Source organism: Schistocerca americana, chromosome X (assembly GCF_021461395.2).
Source record: "Schistocerca americana isolate TAMUIC-IGC-003095 chromosome X, iqSchAmer2.1, whole genome shotgun sequence".
Classification (NCBI taxonomy): Eukaryota; Metazoa; Arthropoda; class Insecta; order Orthoptera; family Acrididae; genus Schistocerca; species Schistocerca americana.
The window spans coordinates 105,228,526-105,247,865 of NC_060130.1; the positions used below are offsets into that span (position 1 = coordinate 105,228,526).

General features: G+C 44.0%; 1 protein-coding gene across 1 annotated transcript in view; it reads right to left on the reverse strand.

Annotated features, from left to right (window-relative positions):
• The window catches only part of LOC124554672 (structural maintenance of chromosomes protein 4-like), a 261,721-nt gene that overhangs the window by 20,386 nt on the left and 221,995 nt on the right, over positions 1 to 19,340 (reverse strand). The gene's annotated exons all lie outside the window — the stretch shown is intronic.

The window sequence follows — 19,340 nt, forward strand, 5'->3', positions numbered from 1 at the left end:
GTCCTAAAGAATTACAATTCATTTCCTTTACCATCCAGAGACCTTCCCTCTCCTGCAGAAATGTATAACACGTGTCTGTCCAGTTTTAAACTCAACTGAAAAGGATTCAGGCAAACTGCAATGGTATAGGTTCCCATGGTTAGCAGCATGACTTAATTTGTTGTCTGTTCACTACTCCCCTCCTTGTACCCATCCTATTCCCAGCCAAGCCAGTATCGTTGTTTCCCCTCCTGCCCTTCTGTAATACTGTGCTGAGCAGATGTGAAAAACGAACTGCAATATCTTCTAGGGTAAGGTCATATGCAGCACCATCAACTAATAGATAACTAGAAGACTGCAATCACAATTCAGTTAAATTCTCAAACTTCTGCTTGCACCACGTTCTAGTTATGTCTGATGGTACTACCTCCAAAAGGTGTCTTCCTTTTAGTCTCGTGATAACAATTATTATCAATTTGATTTCTGTTGTTTGTTAGACATTTAATTCTAGGTTAGTTTTCTTTCTTGTTTCACCTGAATGTCACTATCTTGTTCTAAACCTGATTAAGAGGTGGTAATGTTTTTACCTGCTATTCTAATATGTGAACAGTGAACAAATTTCTCATTTGCAACCCACCTGGTAAAACATTACAGTATGTCATAATCAAACCAAATACTGACTTGCGCTCAGATTGAAGTAACATTTCTTGAAGGGCAACATTTTCGTCTTTCAATGCTAACTTTGCTTAACAAGCCCCATAAATGTTTGAACGGTGTGAGAACTTTTATTTCATACTTATTTGAATATAAGAAGAGTTTGTAAGACAATAGCATTAAATTCTTGTGGTGGCTGTTCACAGTTTCTCATGCATCCCTTTCAGCAGCACTGTGTAAATCAAATGTCACGTGATTGTTCGAGCAAGGTCGATATCATATCGAGCTCTTCAGTGTATCAAGATAATCAAACCTGTTTGAGCATGAGTATCATTTGCCCTACTCATCCTTCTGAATTTTTCAAAATAAATCTGCCTATGACATCACTAAGTCCAACCCCTACCAGTAAATGTAAGACGATGCCTGTATCTATCTATTAAACAATGTTAACAATGTAAACATGATGACCTCAGCAGAAATAGTTTCATATGCTAATATATGACAATCTCTTAGTTTTCGAATGATGACTTTGAGAAATACCATCTTATAATCAAGTAAATACGATAGCTATTTTGCCACAGAAGCCCTTGAGTTAAGAGTTTTGGGAACGGAGTGTTAAATGAAAGTTAATTATTTTTCGTCATGGGGAAATTCCAATTTAATATAGCTCATCTTTGAATTTAGCAGTTTTTCAAATAGTCATACCAATAAAAGTAAACACTCTTGACACAGACTCCATCAAATCAGACACTTTTAAGGACCCTGCAGAAGCTGGCAAGCCTGGCAAGTACAGTTTTACATTTTGACAGGTCCAGCTCTGTTCATAAGCTGTCTCCGTAGATGTGTATTGACCCATTTCTCAATGCTGCCAATATTCACAATGTCACAAGAATAAGTTTTTCATTTGCTTTATTTGATTTCATATTCATGAATACAAATAAGTTCCGCATTTGGACATAAGCATTCTTATAAATGAGCTTTTATGAAACCTTGTTACTTCTGTGAGATTTCTACCGCAGCAGATGATTGATACGAATCATGTTATCCACATTGCAAGCAATAGGTGAAACTTTTCTGCTGCACCAAATTCCCCCTTCCTCTCACCCAACTTCATCTGTGTTTCTTCCACTGACCCCTAGGCCAATAATAGCGCTTGCTACAACATTTGCAGCTGGTATATTCAGATTTCACCATTTGTTTCAGTCTATTTTAGTACTCCTGTAAAGCACCAGGTTAAATACACAATGATGAAGCGTGTTCACCATACCATAAAGTTCAAAAGAGAAGCAATTTCTCTGGCTGAGAAAATGTCATACCGCACTGCAGATCAGCGATACCGGATTGACAATAGAAACATGAAACAGAGACAGCAAAAGGAATAACTTTTAGCTTGTCCCAGGGGGCGAAAAAAGTTCTGTGCCAAAATGTGGTCACTATCATACATTAGAATTTGTGAAGAATGATTATCTCAAGGTGTAGTGACAGAAGTGCTTACCCGTGAGTGCACGAAGTATGTTAAAGCACATGAAGTTGCTCCACAGTAAAATATCACAAATTTCAAATGAAGCTGCACTTGGGTTGTCCATTTCATGAAACCTTGTGGATTTTCACAGCTACATCTGCATGATTGCTCTGTTATTCACAATAAAGTGACTGGCAGAGGTTTGAACCACCTTCAAGCTGTCTCCACCATTCCACTCTCTAACGGCACCCGGGAAAACGAGCACTTAAATTTACCTGTGCAAGTCCTGATTTCTTGTATTTTATTGTGATGATCATTTCTCCCTAGGTAGATGGGTGCCAACAATGTTTTTGCAACTGGAGGAGAAAACTGGTGATTGAAATTTCATGAGAAGATCCCATCGCAATGGAAAACTCCTTTGATTCAAGGATTGGCACTCCCATTCACGTATCATGCCTGTGGCAGTATCTCCCCTATTTTGCAATAATACAAAATGAGCTATGCTTCTTTGAACATTTTTGATGTCATCCGTCAGTCCCACCTAATGTGGATCCCTCACTGCACAGCAATACTTCAGAATAGGGTGCACAAGTGTGGTGTAAGCAGTCTCTCTAGTAGACCTGCTGCACCTTCTAAGCGTTCTGCCAGTGATTAGTACTCATGTGAATAACTTCACACTTTTCTTTATTCAGGGTCAATTGCCATTTTTCGCACCATTCAGATATCTTTTCTAAATTTTCTTTTGCAATTCGTTTTTGTCACGTGATGACTTTATAAGACGGTAAATGACAGCATCATCTGCAAACAATCAAGAGGTCTACTCAGATTGTCTCCTATGTTGTTAATATAGATCAGGAACAATAGAGGGCTTACAACACTTCCTTGGGGAATGCTGGATATTGCTTCTGTTTTACTCAATGACTTTCCGTCTATTACTACAAACTGTGACCTAGCCGACAGGAAATCGCTAATCCAGTCCCACAACTGAAGCGATATTCCATAAGCCCGCAGTTTGGTTGGAAGACACTTGTGAGGAACAGTGTCAAAAGCCGTCTGGAAACCTGAAAATATGGAATCAATTCAAATTCTAATTATCTTTTCGGTCAGATAGGTTAATGTGGACCAGACTCCAGCGTATTTCGATATGCCAACAAATTACACAGTAGAACTAAAAGGGCACAAAGATATCACGATACTGTCCAACGGTTGTGCAAAGCAGCACATGTCTGTCATGCTTTCTTGCACAGCCAATGGCCTTAAACTGCCATGATTAATGGTTTTCAACTGCAAGATGTTACCCAAGTCCAAGGTCCTTTCTAAAGCTGTTATTTACATGCTAACAAAAGTAGCTGGTTCACAGAGAATACAGTATTAGAAGGGATTGAACTTGTATGCCAAATGTCATCCTGGTGGTTTGCTAGGTGTGCCAAATATGCTTGTACTAGATTCGTATGCAGGTCACACAACTCTGCTGCAAAGAGAGAATTAGTAGAGGGTAGAATGGACTTTGGTATAACTCCAGGAGGGATGATACTAATTCTACAGCCATTAGATATTTCTTTAAACAAACCACATAAGATCAAACTTCAAAATATGTACACACAATGGTTAACAAATGAAGATAGGTAATTACAGGATGCGTTAAGCGTGCAAGCTTGTCTGAAGTCTACGAATGGATTGACCAATTTCAGAAATGAATACCAAATGAAACTGTCCACCATGCATTTAAAAAAGGCTACATTTCTAATGTGCTTGATGGCAAACAGGACAATGCTCTCTATGAAGGGAGTAGTGCCAAGAAATCCAGTGGTGACGGCTGCGAATCATCTAAGTAATGGTTAAAAACATACTGTTTACAATAGTTCAATAAAGTTTGTTTTGTACTTTTGATTTTCATTTTGAAGTATATATGTGATGGTTTTCAGGCAGTCAGTGTACCTAGGCTACTATTAACGATAAGACACGGTGTGCATTTCTTATGTGGTGTTTGTGTGATAGTTACTTTACATCTTTTTGTTATACTGTGTGTTGCAAATTTGTATTCTTGTTTACCACATTATTGGGAGGCTTCTCCGTAGCACAGGTCTATTTGGTCTACTGTGTGGCTGTGGGTGCCTCTTCCTCAGAGAAAAAGTAGTGTCCTCCAAGATTGCAAAAGAGGTTGACATTCTTAGGAGGCTTTATTCTAGCATTTCACAGACCATATAAGAAAACATGAAAAATCCCAACTGCGTTCATGTATGTTGTGCAGCAAGATTCTTCTCACCACTCTCAGCCCACTTGCATGTAGTTCCTAATTATAGCCACCCATATTCTAGGCAGCCGTACACTAACTTGTTTGTCAAAAAACACTGATGTAGGAGACGTTGCAGAAGAAAGATTTTCTCCAGTGACGAGAGTACTTACAGTTCAGGCTTTGTACAGTTCACTTATGCTGGAAATGATTCAGTGTAGATGAATTATATTGTTTACAATATTATGAGAAGGAAAGTTGCGACTCATCATACAGCGGAGATGCTGAGTCGCAGATCGGTACAACAAAGACTTTCACAATTGAAGCTTTCGGCCATTGGCCTTCGTGTGTGTGTGTGTGTGTGTGTGTGTGTGTGTGTGTGTGTGTGTGTGTGTGTTTTTTTATGTTGTGTCTACCTGCGACTCAGCATCTCCGCTATATGGTGAGTAGCGACTTTCCTTCTCATAATATTGTTACATTCCATCCTGGATTTTCCATTATTTAATTATATGGTTTATAATGTTACAGTAATCTAATAAAGTACCCTATTTAAACCCTACCAGAGACAATATGAATCATAGTCTTGAATACATAGTTTCTTTTCGCCAAATTTATATCCTTCAAATCAAGTATGATACTCCACTGAGCCGAAATGTAACTTTCTTGAATGAAAAAACTATAATTGAAAGAAAAAATACATTTGATGACATTCATATGATATGGAAAGACTGAAGTACAATGCTAACATGAGCTGTGGTACAGCCTGGAGAAGTCTTCGTGGCCCCAGCTGCCCTAGTTCCACTCTGAATATTTCGACAGATATCATGAATTTGCACTGCTGTCAATGTTAGCAATGTAACAATGATTTTAAGTGGCCAGCAGACTAAATTTAATTCCATGTGCGTTACCACAAATAAGCACTACTTCTCAAAAATCCCTGAGAGGTGGGCCACTTTACTTTATCCATCATACAAAGAGCATATTTGTTTCTATTTTTGCAAGTGCAGCTCGATATGAGGGTAATAGCACCTTTGAGCTGGTGTTCAGCAAGGGAGCTAAATAAATATGAAAGCTGCTGAGACACTGATATACAGTTCAGGGATAACAAATGGTCCAATGGAGGTCACTAGCCTGTTCGTGGGGGTGAAGACTGCAATAATTAGCATCAAACTCTGTGGGATACCATTCTCTTGCACCCATGGGGATGAGAGTAATACATTAACTTTAACCCAAAACTAAAGCTAGGATAAAACTGACAAAAACAGATAGGGAGCCTTGAAAGCCAGATGTGGAAGGTAAATAAAATGTGATGGCACCAAGAAGTGTATGTTATGTAGGTCAAAATACACTGCGACGTGGTGTTGACATTTAGAGAAAGCCCATCCGACAAATGTTTCCAACTTACCAAGATTGTTAGCTGTGGATGTTGGTTGGTTGGTTTAAAGGTGGGAGAAGGGACCAAACTACGAGGTCATCAGTCCCTTGTTCCTAATAAAACAACGCCACAAGTGTGAGAATAACACGGACGAAACTTATAACACAAAACGGAAAGAACGGAAAAGCCACAAGAACTAAGGGAAGCCAACGAACACTAAAAGGAACAAAAGAGGACAAGAAAACAACAGAGACATGCTAGAAACAGAAGAGAGTAAAACATGAAAGCAGATTACAGTGGCTGGCCAACCATTAGAATAAAAAGGGAAAGCCTGCCACTCTGCAAAACATTAACACCTCCATCCTAAAAGCACTAGGGTGGGGACACACAGAAACAAAGGACATGCGCTAAAACCTACATAAAAGTATAAAACCCACTCTCACAGATAAAACGAAAAACTAAAGCTGCTTTGGAGGCATTGTCGCCTAACACTGAAGGCAGGGTGCTGGGAAAGTTAGAAGTCTGCCGCAAAGCGGCAGAAAGTTGGCAGTCCAGCAAGAGGTGGACGACTGTCATCTGGGAGGCACAGCGACGCTGAGATGGGTCCTCGTGACGGAGTAGGTAACCGTGCATTAGCCACGTACGGCCAATGCAGAGCTGGCAGCTGAAAACTGATTCCCTGCGAGAGGCCTGCATGGAAGACTTCCACACATTCATTCATAGTCTCCTTAATGACATGCAATTTGTTGTACGTGCTGTTATGCCATTCCATCTCCTAAAGCCAGAAAACTGCGGTGTAAGACAGAACACAGGCCAGCTTTGGAGATGCCTATCTCCAGAAGCGGTTTCTGCGCCGCCTGCCTGGCCAGCCTGTCAGCAAGTTCATTGCTGGGGAATCCGACGTGCCCTGGGGTCCACACAAACACCACGGAACAGTGCGACTGTTCCAGGGCATAGATGGACTCCTGAATGGACGTTAATAGAGGGTGGCAAGGGTAGCACTGGTCGATAGCTTGTAGCCGCTCAATGAGTCAGTACACAGGAAAAATGATTCCCCAGGGCATGAGACGATGTACTCAAGAGCACGAGATATGGCCGCCAGCTCTGCAGTGAAAACACTGCAACCAACTGGCAAGAAGTGCTGCTCAATATGTCCTCCATGAACATACGCGAAACCTATGTGACCATCAGCCATGAAGCGGTTGGTGTAAACCACTACAGAGCCCCCGAACACGTCAAGAATCGAGAGGAAGTGACAGTGGAGAGTGGCAGGGTTAAAGGAGTCCTTAGGGCCACGGAAGAGGTCCAGACAAAGCTTCGGCCGTGGCGTACACCATGGAAGTATACGTGAACGGGCCGCAAGCAGAGGTGGTAAAGGGAAGGACTCCAGCTTGGAGAGAAGGGACCGCACGCAAACCGCAATCTTTAGCCCCGATCTGGGATGCCGATGCAGGAGATGGACTGATGCGGGCGGGAAAAGTAGACAGTAATACAGATGCTCAGGTGAACTATGAATGTGTGCTGCTTAACTGGCGAGCAGTTGTGCACATCTGATCTGCAGTGGAGGGACACCAGCCTCCACCAGTATGCTGGTCACCAGACTCTTTCTAAAAGCTCCTGTCGCTAATCAAACCCCACAGTGGTGCACAGGGTCAAGTAAATGCAATGCTGAAGGTGCTGCCGAACCATAAACCACACTCCCATAGTCAATTCAGGATTGGACAAGGGCTCTGTAGAGCTGCAGCAGCGTACAGCGATCTGCACCCCAATTGGTGTTGCTCAGGCAATGGAGGGCATTGAGGTGCTGACAGCACTTCTGCTTAAGCTGACGAAGATGTGGGAGCCAAGCCAATCGAGCGTCGAAAAGCAGTCCATGGAATTGATATGTCTCCACTACAGTGAGTAGATAGTCATTAAAGTAAAGTGCGGGTTCCGGATGAACGCTACGAGTCCAACAGAAGTGCATGACACACGACTTTGCCGCTGAAAACTGGAAACCGTGTGCTAGAGCCTGTGACTGTGCCTTGTGGATGGCTCCCTGGAGGTGCCGCTCAGCAACAACAGTACCGGAGCAGCAGTACGAAATTCGGAAGTCGTCTGCATACAGAGAAGGCGAGACGGAGGGGCCAACAGCTAGATCGTTAATGGTCACTAAAAATAAAGAGAGACTCAATACAGAGTCCTGTGTGACTCCATTCTCCTGGATACGGTTGGGACTATGGGAGTCACCAACTTGGACACGGAAAGTACGGAGCGACAGGAAGTTTTGGATAAAAATCAGGAGTGGTCCCCGGAGATCCCACTCATGCAATGTGGCAAGGATATGACGTCGCCAAGTCGTGTCATATGCTTTACATAAATCAAAAATGACGGCAATAAGGTGTTGCCATCTGGAAAATGCTGTTCGGATGACAGACTCAATGGACACAAGATTATCAGTGGTAGAGCGACCCTGGTGACAGCTGCCCTGACATGTAGCCAGCAAGCCACCCGACTCCAGGACCCAACCCAATCGCCGACATACCATACGTTCCTACAGCTTACAAAGAACGTCGGCGAGTCTGATGGGCCGAGAGCTATCCACATCAAGCGGGTTTTTACCAGGTTTGAGTACTGGAATGATGGTGCTCTCCCGCTTTTGAGATGGAAAGACACCATAGTACCAGATCCTGTTGAAGATGACGAGAAGATGTCGCTTGTATTCAGATGAGAGATGTTTAATCATCTGGCTGTGGATGCGATCAAGCCCAGGAGCTGTGTCGGGGCAATGTTCAAGGGCATTGAGGAGCTCCCACTCTGTAAATGGGGCTTTATAGGATTCACTGCAGTGTATAGTGAATGAGAGGATGTTCCTTCCAGCTGCCGTTTGAGTGTGCAAAACGCTGGGGTTAATTCTCTGGCGCAGAGGCTCGAGCAAAGCGCTCGGCAATCGTGTTTGCGTCGGTACGTAACTCGCCATTTATGGTAACACCGGGGAAAGCTGTTGGGGCCTGGTACCTGAAAAGACGTTTGATCTTTGTCCAGACTTCGGTAGGTGACGTGTGACACCCAATGGTGGAGACATATCTCTCCCAACACTCCTCCTTCCGTTGTTTGATAAGGGAGCGTACACAGGCACAGAGCTGTTGAAAGGCTATGAGGTGCTCCAGGGAAAGGTGCTGCGTATGCCGCTGTACAGCTTGCCGATGGTCCTTAACTGCTTCAGTGATTTCCAGCGACCACCAAGGGACTGCTTTACGCCTCAGGCACCCTAAAGAACGAGGGATCGCGTTTTCTGCCGCAGAAACAATTGTGCTAGTCACCTGCTCAACCATCACATCGATGTTACCATGTGGGGGAGACTTAGCGGTGACAGCAGAGGTGAAAGCTCCCCAGTCTGCCTTGTTCAAAGCCCATCTGGGCAGGTGCTCGTGTGCGTGACACTGGGGCAGTGACAGGAACATGGGGAAATGGTCACTACCACACAGGTGCTCTCTAGTGGATAAATGGGGGAAGTCCTGGGCTGCAAATTGATAGATCAATGGCCGAGTAACTACCATGAACCACACTGAAATGTGCGGTGGCCCCAGTACTTAAGAGGCAGAGGTCGAACTGCAACAGTAAAGTTACGACCTCTCTGCCTCGGCCAATAAGCATGGTACCACCCCACAAGGTGTTATGGGCATTAAATCTCCCAGAAGTAAGAAAGGTTTAGGGAGTTGATCAATCAGTGCAGCTCATACGTTCAGGGGTACTGCACCATCTGGAGGAAGATATACATTGCAGACATTTATTTCCTGCATCGTCCTTATTCTGACAGCCACAGCTTCAAGAGTGGTTTGAAGGGGCACATGTTCACTACAGACCGAGTTTAGGACATAAACGCGAACTCCACCTGACACTCCATTATTGGCACTACAGTTCCTGTAATATACCTTACAGCCGTGGAGGGCAGGGGTTCGCATTGCTGGGAACCAGGTTTCCTGGAGGGCAATGCAGATAGCAGGTGTAAAGCTTAACAGTTGCTGTAGCTCAGCCAGGTGGTGGAAAAATCGCTGCAATTCGACTGGAGGATGATATCGTGAGACTGGGAAGGCATGGAACATTCAAAGAGGCAGTTTACCCCTCAGAGCCACCTGCTGCCAGCAGTTTATTGTCTGAGCAGTCTATATCCATTGTGTCTGACGGTCTGACGATATCTAGGTCCTCAGCGGACGCCAAAATCCCTACCCCATCCTAAGCAGCAGGGCTTGTAGGTAGCGGTGGTGTGGGTGCCACCGCAGTTTCCTTGGTCTTAGGGGTTTTCTTTTTTGATTTCTCTCGCTGCTCCTTGGGTTTCCCTGGCTGGGAGGACTTCACTGGCTCAGTCTCGGGGACTGAGGATAAGTGTGAAGCCCTACGACCAGGTGCTTTTGGGCTCTTCAGCAACTGGTGGGTGTCGTCTTTCCCACTAGCAGAAATCTGGGAAATTGGAAGGGAGTCACCCAAGGAACCCCTTCCTAGGGAGAGAAGCTGAAGAAGACTTACTCTTCTCCAGCGGACGTCCCTGGTGGTTGGCGAATTGGGGTGGGGTAGGGGGGGGGGGGGGGGTTGTTGCTCCCGAAGTAGGTGGTGCAAGAGCAACAGGGAAGGAAATGCCCCCTACCATCAAGGGGCATGTGTAGTCTTCCACCTCTGAGAGATGATCTGGGTTGGCAGAGCTGATGGTGCCAGAACTGTTGTTGTGGCAGCGTAAGACGATGTCATACGCACAGGATGCAGGCGTTCAAATTTTCTCATAGCCTCAGTGCAGGTCAGTTTGTCCAAGGTCGTGCACTCCATGATTTTCCTTTCTTTCTGGAGAATCCTGCAGTCTGGTGAGCAATGGTGCTCTCCGCAGCTGACACAGATGGGAGGTGGGGCACATGGAGTATTTGGATGTAATGGGCATCCGCCATCTAGACATATGATGCTGAAAGAACAATGGGAAGACATATGGCCGAACTTCCAGCACTTAAGGCATTGCATCGGGTGAGGAATATAGGGCTTTACACCACACCGGTAGACTATCACCTTGACCATCTCGGGCAGTGTATCACTCTCAAAGGCCAATATGAAGGCACCGGTGGCAACCTGATTATCCTTCGGACCCCGGTGGACATGCTGGATGAAATGTACACCTCGCCGGTATAATTGGCGCGCAGCTCATTGTCTGACTGTAAAAGAAGGTTTCTGTGAAATATGATACTGTGGACCATATTTAAGCTCTTACAGGGCGTGAAGGTTACAGAAACATCTGCTTGTCACAAGTGAGTAACTCCCGTGACTGGGCAGAGTATGCTGTTTCGATGAAGACTGAACCAAATCTCATTTTGGACAAGCCCTCCACCTCCTCGAACTTGTTCTCTAAATGCTCAACAAAAAACTGAGGCGTCATCGTCATGAGAGACTTCTCATCAGCTCTCGAACATACAAGGTAGCAGGGCGAATAAGATCCGCTGCCATCCTTAGCCTAACATTCATCCCATGGTGTGGCCAGGGAGGGGAATGATCTGGGGTCATACTTCTGTGCGTTGAATTGAGCTCGTGATCGTTTAGAGACTGCTGGTGTTTCACCACCAGCAACAGATGAGGGACTACGCTTCATCGCATGTCATCTACTCCGACCAGGGGGCCTCCCCATGGGCACCACCCAGCCGCAGCAAAGGCTACCTGGCAGGATGGCCTTTGCCTGGAGTCCCGATGTCCCAGGGGGATGGGCATCTCCCCATAGCATACGTGGAGAGCTAACGGCACAGGCATCAGCAGAGCTGATCCCTGTGTGGTCAGGGGGCTACAACCAACAGGGTACATGGCGGCCCCACCACAATGGACTGGCTACCGTGCTGGATATCAGGTGCAAAGAAGTACACGGTCATCGTCGACGCAGGAATCGACAGTACATAGTGCCTGCTGGAAAACGCACCCTGGAAGGTGTCTTCGCCCAAGAGATGGAGAATGGGCAGGACTGCAATGCAACGACGAGAAAGTTGGCTGAAGATCTCAATGCACGATGGACACGACGCACATTGTAAGGCGCCCTTCCCCAATTGGCTTGCTCTTTGGGAAAATTTTGAAGAATGGAGGTCAAACCCCACAGGGGACCATTACATAAAGGCCTAAATGTGTGAAACTCCTTTAAGTCGTCTTGTCCGACAGGCAGGAATACCTCAAGGCCTATTCTAACCCCTGGACCCGGAGTGGGTGGGTGGGGTGGTGGTGGTGGTGGTGGGGGGGGGGGGGGGGGGGGGGGGGGGGAGTAGGGGCTACATTCAAAGGCATACGGGTAAGAAGAGGAGGACACCTATTGAGACGCACAGAGGGCAGCCAAGGTGTTGCACAAGAACCAATGCATCTGTAAGTATACAACAATGATGGCGGAGACCCAGGAGAGTAGTAGTTCTTTGGCAACCCACCAGAGTACAGGGAATCAACACCACCTTGGATGAAGAAGTATATGTTCCCATAAGATGATTTAGCACTCTAAGCATTCCATTATACTACATTTAGTTAGACAGTGAGCCTCACCACAGAGTCTCTTATAAGCTGTCTGTTGCTTTATACATTGGAGCACATTGTAACAGTCCTGAATAGCCATTGAAATGTCTGGCCCAACACGGTACTATCTGGCGGCAGAGTGGACCTGCAGAAAAGGAGGCAGCAGCTCCAACAGTGCAGATAATCTTGTCACAGATTTCTCCCAAAACAAACTCATCGACACAGTTTGACACACAGTAGAGATACAATACTGGAAGTTGCCTCATCAAACAGCGCAGTGTGGTTAAGTAGTTCACTGGGTAGTGACATGATGATCAGAATGTGGTCACTGCCATGAAGTTCATTATGTAGTGGCCACTTAAGTTAGGAGTATGAGGGAACGAGATCGTAAGGTCAATAGTGAATAAGTGCCATGGGTGACACTAAAGTAGGTAGTAGCACTCATTGTGCAGATAGAGATCGAGGTAGGAAAGAAGCTGGTTGATCAGAAGGCATCTATTGGTCGAAGTGGTACATCCCCACTGGGGGTGAAGTGCACTGTAACCCTGAAGTAGGAACAAAACGGGCAGAGTTATTGGATTAATGTTGTCATCTCAAGGTAAGTGCCCTGCCTGGACGTAAATGTTTGAAATGGCCATCACGGGGTTTATTTACACATTCACTACTATTGCCTCCTATATGATACAGAGAGGAATCTACTCACTGATGATGCCTGTGCTAATGTGAACTAATGTACAGACCCCTCCAGATGCTGTTACGGAGACAGCGCTTTCCTACAAAGCAAAGCACGGTAACCTCCAAGATTTGGAAAATGGTCATCTGTGGATTGTGTTTCTTGGAAAGTAACACAGATCGTAGAGCAAAAGGGAATCAGTTGTTTTAGTTTTGGCAGGTGGCAGCAGTATCGACTGCAGTTCCACTGAACCATGATTTTGATGATGATGTCCTAGTTAGTTGTGAGGGGGCCAGGAGAACAGGCTATGCCGGAAGATCACTGTCACTGGTGCTGGTGGTGGAACAATATCAGTCCACACTGGTTAAACGTCCAAGAGCACAGGGGGATCGAATGCCTTTGGTGCCACCAGAGTAGCCTTCTTCCTAATTTTCTTCTTTTTTTTCCCCATCACTTTTGGCAGTCAAACACATGAAGGCTTACCCACTGTGGGTCTGTGGGTGTAGGAATGGAGGAAGAAGAGCAGCAGCCCTGTGATCCACACTCCGTGGTTCCCTCAGTCAGAAACTTTTGTTGGGTTGCTGACGTATCTATTTTTGGGGACAGGATCCCGAAAAACGCCATGCCATTAAGAAACACTCAAAGATGGTGCCACAGAAACCATGAGAGGTGAGGGCCTGTTTGCACCATGGTCAAGCTTAATTGCACAACTTCCAGAGATCAACACTGATGTAGTAAATATGCCAGGTACTGTCAATGACTTTGCCACTGTACTTATAGAAGTTGGCATCAGTAAGACAGGATACAAACAACGGTATTTTTCCAAGCTTCAAAATGTTAAAGGTGATTTGTGAATTTCAGCTCCTGGATTTTGTGTTCCTTAATTAGCGTAGCACACTTCAAGGATTGGGAAGGGTGGTCATTCCCACAGTTAACGCAGAAAGTTGTGGTGCAGAAGGTGAATTTTTGTGGAGTGGCCAAATGGTCTCTTCAAATACGGTCCTGTGTACACCAGGAAGACATATGCCTGAAGCACTGGCATTCAAAGCACCACATAGGACTACACACCACAGCAGTAAACTACGATTCTGACCACCTCTGAAAGTGAATCTCCCTCTAAGACAATGGTGAATTTGCCATGTTTTCTTGTCTAGTGGGCCTTGACACACACAATGAATTAATTTGATTCCTCTCCTCTCCAAGTTTCAGTATAGTTCTTCATCTGCCTGCAGTACAAGGTCTCAGTGACAAATTAATCCCAGTACCATGTTGATATTATGGGGTGTGATGGTAACAGATACACGACATAGTTGTTTTCAAGAGAGTAACACCCAAGAGAGTGTAGGACTTGCTGTCTCAAGATGGAATTACTTCATTCCTACTACTAAACCACTGTCGTGGAATTTGATTTCAGTTGCAGGTTGCCCATCTAACAGCTTCCAGGAGCAACAAATTTAATTTTCAGTATTCTGTGTATTATTGACTGAATTTCAAAATTTAAAATCCTGGTACAATCTACTCATTCAGAGGTAGAATCAAAGTTTAACACAGTCACGCAAGTATTAAAGTTAGAGACTGTGTGTCTTGAGGCAGCACAACTGACAGCGACCCATTGGAAGGAAATGGATGGCCAAGCTCTTCACGGAATGCATTAAATCAGGTGCACTCCCGAAGTTATGGAAAGAAGCTAAGGTAATAGCGGTACTGAAACCAGGGAAGGATGGAGATAATCCAAAGAACTATAGACCGATCTCACTGCTTTGTACCTCTTACAAACTATTTGAGAGAATATTATTGGCCAGACTAGCACCATACATTGAGGCGAACCTCCCAGACTATCAAGCAGGGTTCCGTGTGGGAAGGAACTGCTGTGAGCAAGTTTTGTCCCTTACAACATATATAGAGAAAGGCTATCAGAACAAGCTGAAAACGGGCCTAGTATTAATAGATCTTACATCAGCCTATGACATTGTCTGGGCCGAAGGACTACTGCTCAAGCTTACTCGAATTATAAAATGCAATCAGACGTACACATTACTAAAAAATATGCTGACAAGCAGGAAGACCAAGGTCTATCTCCATGGAAAGAGCAGCAAAAGCATGGTCATAAACAATGGCCTGCTGCAGGGGTCAGCCCTGGCACTGACCCTTTTTAATTTATACATATCTGATATGCCGAGCACCAGGTTGCGTAAATTTGGGTATGCGGATGATCTGGCCATCGCATACCAAAGCAAAAATTTCGAAGATCTTGAAAAAAAACACTGAATGCGGACCTTGAAGCGCTGAACACCTACTACCTTAAGTGGGATTTGCATCCCAACCCCAATAAAACGACCAGTACCATAACACACCTTAATAACAGAGCTTCAAGCAGGAAACTACAGCTTTCCCTGAATGACCGGCATATCAGACATGAAGATAAGCCCAAATATCTGGGAGTAAAATTAGACCGCACACTAACGTTTAGCTCCCACCTGGAAGAAACCAAACAGAAATTAAAATCTCGAAATGCCATTATGTCTAAACTGGCCGGAACATCATTGGGGTGCGGAGCAATACGCTAAGGACGTCAGCATTAGCCCTCGTGTACAGCGTGGCTGAATATTGTTCACCAGTCTGGGCGAAAAGTGCGCATGTAAATAAAGTAGACACCCAATTGAAAGAGACGATGAGAATTATCTCCGGCACACTTAGGGCTACCCCATGTGACTGGCTCCCAGTCCTTGCCAACATAGAACCCCCTGATATAAGGCGGTCCATGGCGACCTCAAGAATATATAGGAAGATCGTACACAATCCAGAACTCCCTATACACCAAGACTTATCACCCATCAACAGGCTAAAATCTAGGTCCCCCTTTTGGAAGATTGGCAGGGAATTACAGGACTTCGAGCCAAAGCTAGCCTGGAGGGAATCATGGTGCAAAGGGACACACAAGAACCAAAAGCTTATCGATGACCTCAGCAAGAAGATAAATGGTTTTGATCTCCCTCGGAAGCTCTGGGTTGCCTTAAATCGTCTTAGAACATGCGTGGGAAGATGCAAACATCTAATGAGTAAGTGGGGACTTGCGGAGAGTCCCGTGTGAGAATGTGGAGAAATCCAGACAATGGACCACCTACTGGTGTGTGAAGTGGTAGGATATAGTGGTGAACTGAAGGACATACATTACCTGCCTGACCTAGCCATAGATTGGCTCAAAACTATAAGTAGCATTGTGTAGTGTTGTAATTTCCTAGTGGATTGTAATGACACTGTAATATTTGCCTTGTATATGCCGAACGAATAAACAAAAAATTGACAGCATGCAAATACTTTGAGTATATTCATCCAGTATTTGAGAATAAGAGCACTTGGCAACTTTCAACAAGGTTTCTGCATAATTTCAAACCTTTCCAAAACTTTTTTCTCACTTTCATGTTTGAAGTCAGATATTTAACATAATAACTCATTTGCAAAGCAATTACATATCTGAAGCTGTTTTATACATGGGAGTCCAATTCTTTAAAGAATCGGGATTTTACAGGTAATTTGTTTAGGGAAGAGAGTTTGTCAAATAATTTTGCAATATTTCCTACAAACTTAGTACAGAAGTGTCTGGAACTTGCTTGGTTTTGTCTTCCTCCCACCATGTAGCCAAGGGAGGAAAGTTCCTGGGGTTTTAATGAGCTGCACTGATTTGCAGTCTGCCTAAAGACTCTGCCAGAGCACAGTGGCCATAGAGTGGAACTTTGCTGATTTCATGGCATCAAATATCTGCCATAATGATGCCACCTGTCATGGTTGCCAGTGGCTAGAGTCAGTATCCCTGAACAGGGGTACCATCTCCTTGGCGTGAGTTGGTGACAGCTCAAGCATCAACGGCACGATCCTTGCAGTCAGGAGGATACCACCATATGGGTACCACCCACCTCACACCTCCCCCCCCCCCCCCTCCTCCCAGCATGTACTTGCTACCATCTACCATGCTGGGTATTGTGTGACCTTTGCTGCAGGGCCTGCATATACTGTAAAAATTTTGAAAAGGTGGAGATCACAGGTGTGGGGACCGAACATATACAAACAAAACACTAAGTACCAAAGTACTCTGCATTAATGATTCAATGCCCAGGTTGTGCACAAAGCACATACATGCAAAGTAATGGATGTACTGGAAAGTGGAAATTCACAGTCATGTCAAGAGACCAGTCTGACAGGGTAATAAATAAGCACAAAGAGTTACAAAATAAATTCCTTGACAATTCTGAACCAGCTGAACGACAAAACTTCCACAGTGCTTTTGAGGTCGCTAGTGTTGCCATGTTGACAACAGTGTCACTGCACAGATGATTATGACGATATCTTAATCCTAAGATGGTTTTAATATGCTGATATGGAATATTAGTATATATAAATTAGAGAAATTCCTCCTTATGAGACACACCATTTAGTTAGTTTTGTTTTACGCAAATATATTTAAGCACTTTCTGTGCCATTTCCAAGAGGTTTCATTTCTTAGTCTTTCTGATAATTATTATGACATATTACTTTATAAGGAACAATTATACATAAAATCCACTAAAGACCGCACAATAAGTGCTGTCCTGCATAAGAGGAAATTTCTCTCTAATTTTCCTTAGCAAACGTGAAAATATGAAGAGAGCTATGACATACAAAAGATGAATATTACCACATATTTTATTATCTTCTTACAACTGATGATTATTGAGCAAGCAGTAAAGGAAACAAAAGAAAAATTGTATTTAAGTCCATGGAGAAGAAATAAAAACGCTGAGGTTCGCCGATGACATTGTAATTCTGTCAGAGACAGCAAAGGACTTGGAAGAGCAGTTGAACGGAATGGACAGTGTCTTGAAAGGAGGATATAAGATGAACATCAACAAAAGCAAAACGAGGATAATGGAATGTAGTCGAATTAAGTCGGGTGATGCTGAGGGAATAAGATTAGGAAATGAGACACAAAGTAGTAAAGGAGTTTTGCTATTTGGGGAGCAAAATAAAAGAATGCTGAAGATTACATGGACAGATCACATAACTAATGAGGAGGTGCTGAACAGAATTGGGGAGAAGAGCAGTTTGTGACAACTTGACAAGAAGAGACCGGTTGGTAGGACATTTTCTGAGGCAACAGGGGATCACAAATTTAGCATTGGAGGGCAGTGTGGAGGGTAAAAATCGTAGAGGGAGACCAAGAGATGAATACACTAAGTAGATTCAGAAGGATGTAGACTGCAGTAAGTACTGGGAGATGAAGAAGCTTGCACAGGATAGAGTAGCATGGAGAGCTGCATCAAACCAGTCTCAGGACTGAAGATAACAACACAACAACTGATGATATACACTGCTACAGTTTCAATGTCACCAAGATACCCACTGTTCCTAACACTATACACACTATAACATAGATATGAAACATTTGTTACATGTGAGTAGCATCTATGTGTATTTGTAGTATACCATTGGCATAAGTTCTTTTTAACAGCATGTTCCACTGAACACTATTCGCACAAACTGCTAGTCACGGCCTGTACTTTGTGTAACTATTCATTTAAGTTTTATACAGTATCTGAAGACACACCATTATACCAGTGGCATTAGGTGGAAAGTCTATACGTATAACATCTGTTTTCAGATATACTAGGCTAAATAGTATAATATACAGCATGTACAACTGAGAGGTATGGCAATATCTGCCATCATACATTTTGATGACCAGACAGACAACAAATGAATGTAGTAAGTTACTGCACATTGAACAAATAATTTCCTATTTAATCACTGCTTTTAACTAAAATGATGTACTGAAGATCAAACATGGTTTTTATAAAAAATTTAAAAAATAAATAGAGCTTGGGATTCAGTTATCAACACTGTCACCAATCCTAAAACAGAATGATTGGACTGCTGAAAACTTCTCATTCAGAGGGAAGAAGCAAACCCAGCAAAATGAGTTCCCATGTCTTGAAGAACGTTTACTGAACTAGCTTAGTCAATGTTAGATTGGTTGGTTAATTTGGGGGGAGGAGGGCCAAACAGCAAGGTGATCGGTCCCATGGGATTAGGGACAGATGGGGAAGGAAGTTGGCCAAGCCCTTTCAAAGGAATAATCCTGGCATTTGCCTAAAGTGACTTGTGAAATTATGGAAAACCTAAATCAGGATGGCCAAACGTGGGTCTGAACCTTCATCATCCTGAATGTGAATCCAGTGAGCTAACCAGTGAGCTACCTCACTAAGTGTCAATTTTAGAGAACAAAATGTAAGCTTATATGCTTAAAGCGAAAAATGTCATTTTTTGTTAGTCTGGCCCAATATTAAGAAAGATTTGTGGTGGGAGCACCAGCATTAACAACAGTGGTTGGCATGGAAAAACGAACAGAAAAGCCTACTGACTAATTACGATCAATGACTAGTAAAGACGAAAAAAGTCATGGAGGAAAACATAGCAAAGAACAAGTGGCAGGGAT